Source organism: Micropterus salmoides, unplaced genomic scaffold (genome assembly GCF_014851395.1).
Source record: "Micropterus salmoides isolate LMB-PRFRI ecotype aquatic unplaced genomic scaffold, ASM1485139v1 Ms_hic_scaffold_5, whole genome shotgun sequence".
NCBI lineage: Eukaryota > Metazoa > Chordata > Actinopteri > Centrarchiformes > Centrarchidae > Micropterus > Micropterus salmoides.
In genome coordinates this window covers 12762502-12770487 of record NW_024044237.1, presented here as the reverse complement: position 1 = coordinate 12770487, position 7986 = coordinate 12762502, and positions in this window count along the sequence as shown.

The following is a 7986-nucleotide window of genomic DNA, read 5'->3' as shown; positions in this document are numbered from 1 at the left end:
GACAAGCTACTGGCATACCTCCAATCCCAAGAGTCTATCTACGAGCAGTTAGAACAGCTGAGAGACATCGACCCTGCCAAGGAGAAGACCAGGTTTCAAACAAAGCATGCCCGAACAAGGACAACTAAATCCAGCGGTGAATTAGGAGGCTGCATCATCTGCGGAGATCCAAAACACAAAAGAAAGCTCTACATCTGCAGGAGGTTTAGAACCACCACAAAGCTCCAGGAAAAGAGGGACGCAGTGCAACAGCTCGGAGCCTGCAAGAGGTGCCTCGAAATCCACAATGAACCCTGCAGAAAAACTACTTACCTGTGTGGGAATCCAGAGTGCAGAGACCAACACCACTACCTTCTCTGTCCCTTACCCAGACAGCTGTCCCAAAGACCCAAGTTTGGTCCGGTGAGAGCTGAGGGGAAAAATTACACCGAGGCCCAGGAAGAGTTTCTTTCCAAACTTTCACCTGAGCTAGCGCAGCAGTGTCGCAATGCTTTCTGCAACATCGCATCTCGAGCATACAACTCCACTGCAGCAGAGAGAGGAGAGAGAGGCCTTCTGGAGGAGACTGGTCTGCACGAGTACCCTGTGATCCTGATGCTCCTTAACGTCACTGCCAATGACGGGCAAAGAATCGGAACACTTATTGACCTGGCGTCTGACACAAATTACATAACCCACAGAGCTGCAAGCAAGCTGAACCTTCGCAGTGAAGATGTCGCACTAGTCGTCCATGGCGTCGGAGGGATGAAAGTATCTGTCGCTACAAAGCGCTACCTCCTCAAGATCAGAGTCAGGACTCCAAAAGGAACTCTGAAGTCTCACCAACTGATCTGCTACGGACTTGACAAAATTGCAGAGGTGCACCGACATGTTCAACCTGACAAGCTGCAGAAAATCTTTCCTGATGTTCCCCTCAAAGACTTCATCAGACCCAGAGAAATCCAGCTTCTGATCAGCCACAAAGAAGGCCAGCTGGTGCCCCAAAAAATCCGTTCAATTGGTGACCTGGTGCTCTGGGAGGGTCCACTAGGCAAGACAGTCGGGGGCATGCATCCAGACCTCTTTGAGGAAGTCACCCTGATGGCCCATTCGTCCAAGACTCACTTCGCCAGATCAATGAGAACTTCAGCAGTCAAATATCTCGAATTCAAGACAGACCCAATTTCCTGCCAGTATCCCGACCACCCCGAGACCCAGTCTAACACAGCCACCAGCAGCAAAGACTTTCTGAAGTGGTGGAGGTGGGAGAGCATCGGAGCCGCCTGTCAGCCGAGATGTGGAGGGTGTCGCTGCGGGAACTGCCAGCCAGGGGGAAAGGAGATAACTCTTGCAGAAGAAAGGGAGATGGAGATCATAAGAAATGGTTTGACATACACGACTGGAGATGTACACAGCACCGAACCACACTGGCATGCAAAGTATCCATGGACAGAAGATCCAGCAACCCTGCCAAACAACAGGAAAGCAGTAGAGGCAACATTCCTCAGAACTGAGAAGCAGCTATCAAAAGAACCTGAGTGGAAGGCGGCCTACGCTGCACAGATCCATGAGATGGTGAACCGCAGGGCCGCAATGAAGCTGTCCAAAGACATTCTGCAGAGTTGGACCGGGCCAGTGTGGTACATAAGTCATCTCATTGCACTAAACCCACACTCAGTCTCCACCCCAGTCAGACTAGTGTGGAACAGCAGCCAAAAGTGCAGAGGTCTCAGTCTGAACGACATCCTCATCAAAGGTCCTGATGTCCTGAACCCAATCCGAGCTGTCTTATTGAGGTTCCGAACTGGTGTCTACGCTGCCCTTGGAGACATCCGGAAGATGTACAACTCTGTCTGGCTGGAAGATCGAGAGGTCCACCTGCACAGATTCCTGTGGCGTGACAGTGAAGATGCCGAAATAGAAGATTTTGCCATAACAAGAGTCAACATCGGAGACAAACCTGCCGGTTGCATAGCCCAAGTCGCCATGCGAGAAACTGCGAACTTACCTTCATTCAGTCACTTCAAGGAAGAGAGACGCGTGCTGGGAGAAGATGTATACGTCGACGACATCCTGACTTCACATAACGACCTTGACCATCTGAAATGCCTCACAGCCAACATCAAACACATCCTGAAAGCTGGAGGATTCCACATAAAGCCCTGGGTTTACTCCATTCAAGGTGGGAGGAAAGAACCCAAGGATGAGATACCAAAGACTATGATCCTACCAAACCAGCTGACAAAAGACGACAACAAAGCCCTTGGCCTTGGTTACACCATCAATGACGACAAACTCCATGTCATGGTTGCAGTTAACTTCTCAAAGAAAAGGAGAAAGATGCGCCTTGGTCAAAACCTGCTCAGACAGGAGGTCAGAAATCAAACACCTGATCCACTCACCAGACGAGAGCTGCTAAGCCAGGTTTCTAGCCTGTATGACCCACTCGGCCTTGTGACTCCTGTCAAACAAAAGGGTGCCATCCTGGTCAGGAGAGCTTTTCAAGAAGCCAAGGTAAAATACTGGCTAGAAGACTCGTGGGATGCTGCTTTGTCTGAAGGTCTCAGAGAAGACGCTATAAAGCTATTGGAAGAATATGCTGACCTGAGCCAACTTCGTTTCACCAGATCCCTGACTCCACCAGATCTCTGCGCAGAGCCCAGTGCAATCACATTCTCTGATGGCAGCCAACACGCATATGGCGCAGTGATGTATCTTCGCTGGAGTTGCAGCCGTGGTGTCGTTGTGAGACTGGTCGAATCCAAATCCAAGCTGACCCCCCTTGACCACAAAGGGGATCCTGTAAAGCTGAGATATGCGGAGCAGTCTTCGCAGCCCGCCTCAAGACCTACTTCCAGAGACACTGCCGACTCCAGGTCAAGAAATGGTATCATCTTGTCGACAGTCAAACAGTCCTGGGTGCAATACAGCGTGAGAGTTATGGCTACCAGACTTTCTTCGCAAATCGCGTTGGTGAGATCCAGAGCAGTACCGACGTCCAAGACTGGTGGTGGATTCCAGGGCCAGCAAACATCGCAGATATCATCACTAGAGGGGCCAGTCCAGATGCCCTAACTGAGGACTCCGAGTGGCAGTCGGGTCCAAAGTTCCTCCAACTTCCTGACGATGAGTGGCCAAAGAAATCCGCCAGAGACGTCGCAGCCCAAGCTCGAGACAAAGTCACAAGGATCCAGAAAAAAACATTTGTAGCACTACTCTCCAGATGTCGCCTGAAAACGGCACAAAATCCAGCCCAGCTAGAGTATGAAAGACCACCAGCAGGAGCAGCAGTCCGGCATCTAGTCGATGGAAAGCGCTTCAGCAACCTGAGAAGGCTGATTGGGACTGTGGCTTGGATCTGGAGAGCAGCTAAAAAGTTCTTAAGTGCCGAAACCAGAGACCAAGAAAAGTGGGAGGCAGTACCATCCTCGGGTATCCTTACAGTCAGAGAGAGACGGGACGTGTTTCGAGACCTTTGCCTAGCAGCACAAGAGGGCGTCAACTTCCCAGGCACCACAACAGACAGATTAGTCGTCTACAGAGACCAAACAAGTGGACTTCTAGTTTGTGGTGGGAGAATCCAGACCTTCAAAGAAGACCGCAGAGCTGTTCCCCTCCTACCTTTCCAAGCCTGGTTATCTACCCTGCTAGCCAGAGAAGCACACAGTAAGGGACATGAAGGTGTGGCGGGAACCCTGCTGCGGATGAGGATAAAGGCGTGGGTCATCAGAGGAAGGGTCATTGCCCAAAAAGTCGTTGACAAGTGTATGTCTGCAAGAAAGCAAAAGCAAGAACCTGCAAGCAAATAATGGGAAACTTACCTGATGAGAGGTCTAGTCCTGCTGCACCATTCGAGTTTACGTCCGTTGACCTGTTTGGACCTTACCATGTTAAGGATGATGTCAAAAAGAGAGTGACCATGAAAGTATGGGGCGTCGTGTTTTGCTGTATGTCCAGCCGAGCCATTCATGTCGAGCTGGCAAACACACTATCAACAGAGAGCTTCCTGCTTACCTACCAGAGATTCACCGCTGTCCGAGGCCATCCCCGTAAAATCTGGTCTGATCCTGGTACGAACTTTGTCGGAGCGAGACCTGTCCTAGAAGAGATGTACACTTACCTGAATCAACAGAGCAAAGAGTCACTTGAAGAGTATGCTGCCAAAAATGAGACGACCTGGATGTGGAAAATCCTCCCGGCCGATTCACCTCACCGAAACGGAGCCGCCGAAGCTGCTGTCAGAGTCACCAAGAGAGCCCTCCAAAGCCTTGGCAATGTAGAAGGTCTTACCTTCAGTGAGTTCCTGACAGTGCTCCAGCTAGCTGCTAATCTTGCCAATGAGAGACCCATTGACGCCAGAGTCCAAAGCCGAGAAGAGCGCATCCAGTACATCACGCCAAACAACTTATTGCTTGGTCGAGCTACACAAAGTGGAGACTTCAAAACTGTCGACTACACCACCTACCCATTCAAGAGGCTCAAAGAAGTGCAAACGATAGTAAACAACTTCTGGAAGTCCTGGAGCCAACTTGCTGGCCCGAACCTGTTCATTCGCAGTAAGTGGCATACTGCTGAAAGGAACGTTACCATTGGAGACATAGTTTGGCTCTGCGACCAAAATGCACTGAGAGGGCAGTTCAGGCTTGCAAGAGTCATCGGCGCAAATCCTGATTTCAGAGGTGTCGTTCGAGATGTTCATGTGAGAGTCTCCCCAAGTTCCAGCATCTCTGTGAGAAGCTCAAGACCTGGTGCCACAGATCCTGGATCAAGTACCATACTGCATCGGGACGTCCGGCGCCTTGTGGTCCTCATACCATGGGAGGATCAAGTCAGAGACCAGCCCACCTGAGAGTACAATCTTTCCGGGCGCCGCCACGTAAAGATCGAGTGGGAGGTGTCGCGCTGATCTGGCAGAGGTGCGCCTGTCTCCCGTGTGCCCGCCTCCTCTGCATGCCGTCTCACCTGCGTGCCGCCCCGCTCTGCATCGGCAGCCGCGTGTGACCGTGCGTGCGCGCCCTGGCGCACCCTCGACCAGGTGAATTAGATTGAGCAATCAGAAGCTCGCACACACTTCAATCAGCGGGAGCATATAACGCAGTCATTTGGCTGGTGGAAAGGGACTGACATGACGGAATGAGCAGCACACATCCACTGCGGGGAATGAGACTTTTGATTTGACGGGCTATCGGTAAGCTCACTTGAATGTTGTTTAAATCTTTTCTGTTTAGGTGTTAATATGGGTGTGTTAAAGTTGTCGCTGCATGGTTGAAGAGAGGGAGAAACTATGTTCAAATGCATGGATATATATGGTTAAAATGGGTGGGTTTTCTACCTAATTTGTGTAAATGAATGCTTAAATAGTAAGCCAAAATTGTTTTTGTTAAAGATTAATTAAAATGCATAATTAGTTTGGTGAAATGTGAAGAATAATATTGAATTTAAATATACTTACCGTTTTTGAAATATTTACCTTGACTTGTGTTTACTGTGGAAATACCTGTTTATTCAAAATGCTTTTTATTTCTGTGTTTAAAGGTTTTTCACCTATACTGTTCAACTCCTGTTCAATTATTCAAATAAATTATTCTGAGTGAAATCCGAAGTCTGGTCCTTTTCAAGTGTGGACACCTCACAGTTAAAAGAAACACTTGACAATCACTATCACTATCTAAGTGCAACTGAATGTTGGGGCCTGGCGTTTGAGTTTGCACGATGAAATGACGTCCCCGACCCCCATGTGGCTCAACTTATTCCCTCCCTTGGCTCAACTTACTCCTCATATGGGGCAAGTTGAGCAAAGAGTCTACTTTTTTTGGAAAACCATATTTTGAAAACAGTTTATTTTAGATCCAAATTGATCATTCCCAGGGATGCACCACATCCTAAAATATATGTACATATTTTAGTTGGAGACATTACTGTCATGTCCTCACTTTAAAGACACCTCAAGTAAAAACTGGCTCAATTCACCTCGCTCTCCCCTATAGGCTATATGGTAATGTAGGAAATCTGAGTAGAAAGCAGGGACAGACTGAGAAAAATGGTGAAAAAAACAAATGTGATAATCAACGTTATGAATGTGGAAAAATAACTCCAGCTTAATTGGGTCGTTATACAAGGCAGGGGAGCTTTCAGCAGGTGAGATCCTCCCTTTACTGCCCTCCTGGCTGTGCCTCCTCCCACTGTGAGGGGAGGCGGGGGTGTCACCCCTGCGTTTTATCCCTCAGCCAATCATCATCTCTAATAAATGAAGCTCCACAGGAAGTGACATGCTAGCTAACACTAATTATGCTCAGCAGGAGAGGCTGGCTGCAATTAAACCACATGCTAAAACCTTTACCTTCCAATGACACGTCTCCCTCTGAGTCACAGCTACTTTTGCCTCCCTTTGGTCACGTGGAAGATCACCTGGCTCTCCAGTCTGCAGAGCCGACCAGGGAAGTGTTTGTGTGTTTTTTTGTGTTGGAGGGAGGTTGGTTCAGGGGGTCTGGCCTTGGTATTTAGCAATCTTTTGATTAGAATAAATCAGATAGCTTTCATCTCAGTGAAGGATGTGGAGATCTAAAGGGCAGGCACCTTTCAGCATTTCCAGCAGTGCTAAGAGGGAGTGTTATTTCAACCTATACATACACTATTGAATTAAAACTTTTTTTGAAAGTAGAGGCAATGCTGTTCACATTAAAGTGAATGACAAGTGTTTTGTTTTTTCACAATAGAGTAAATAGACTTTCTGAGAATCACCTGATCATCGTTACACATTTGTGACAAATTGTTCAGTAGGCTAAAATACAAGTCATCGTTCCACTCAGTTTTATGTCTTCAGCAGATTAAGTCAATTTAAAACTGCTCTATAAATCAGTAGTTTTATAATAACAATGGACAAAATGACTACATGTTGGCCTAATGTAAAAGATTTTGCTTGTAGTTATGAACCCACAGATAATTAATTACCCAACTTCGCATCTCCTCTCAACTGTGCACAGTTTTTTGGCTTTGTCTTTTAGCTCACTGTGTTAGACCCACAATTATGCTAATTTGGTTCAGTTTTTACTGGTCATCAAGTCATTTTCTGACACAGCTGTTTTCAGTGAAAAAGCTCTTATAAATCCATTCAATCCAGCACCAAACAGCAGACAGGACAAAGTTATTGAGTAGCTGGTGACACAGTGGAGCATTTAAACCATATATTTCCCTCAGTAGTTTGTGGACACCAAAACAGAACCAAAAGGAGAGTGAATAATGGACTTACATTCTTCAGGTGGCAATAAAACAGGTCTCCAAATGAATGCTAATGTTACTGCATTCCTGCTTCACATTCAAATAAGCCACTGCTTATGTTTGCCAAATCAACTTAATAATGCGAGGCATCCACTGGTGTGTTTCCAGGTTGTTGCGCTGCCCCCAAGTGTCTGTAATATGAATTTAATTAAATTTTTCTCCCTTTTTCACAAAGTTGATGAAATATTCGCCAAGTGTGGGGGGAAAAAAAACATGATTAGGATTCCTATATAATCATTCATGAATGACATTTGCTAGTCAACCTGTGGCCTATTGGTGTGGAGCTGAAAACACATTTTACAGTGTTGCTGTGCAGTTCTATGAGAGTTATACAACAAAGATAGTGCATGGATATCATTTGTGTTTCCCAATGCACCTACTTTTACCAAGCATCTCACAGTAGAGTATTTAGAATGGAAAAACATACTTTACATACAAACAATGAATTACCTTTGTGGCTAAAAGTTATGGGGCAAGACTATAGGTGTATCTTATTTTTAAAAACAAACTATACTGTTTTTTTTAAACATTTTTTTTTAACATCCCTGCATTTTTGTGAGGAGCAGTAGCAGATCCTGTATAAAATGTGGCAGAACTATTGTATGTCTGAAATCCATTGTCCAATTGTGATTAAAGGTCACTGTACCTTTTGTGCAGGAATTGCCACTTAGGTTGAACAATTGCAATGGTAATCATTCTGTAAGATACTACTAAGCATGCTCTTTAATC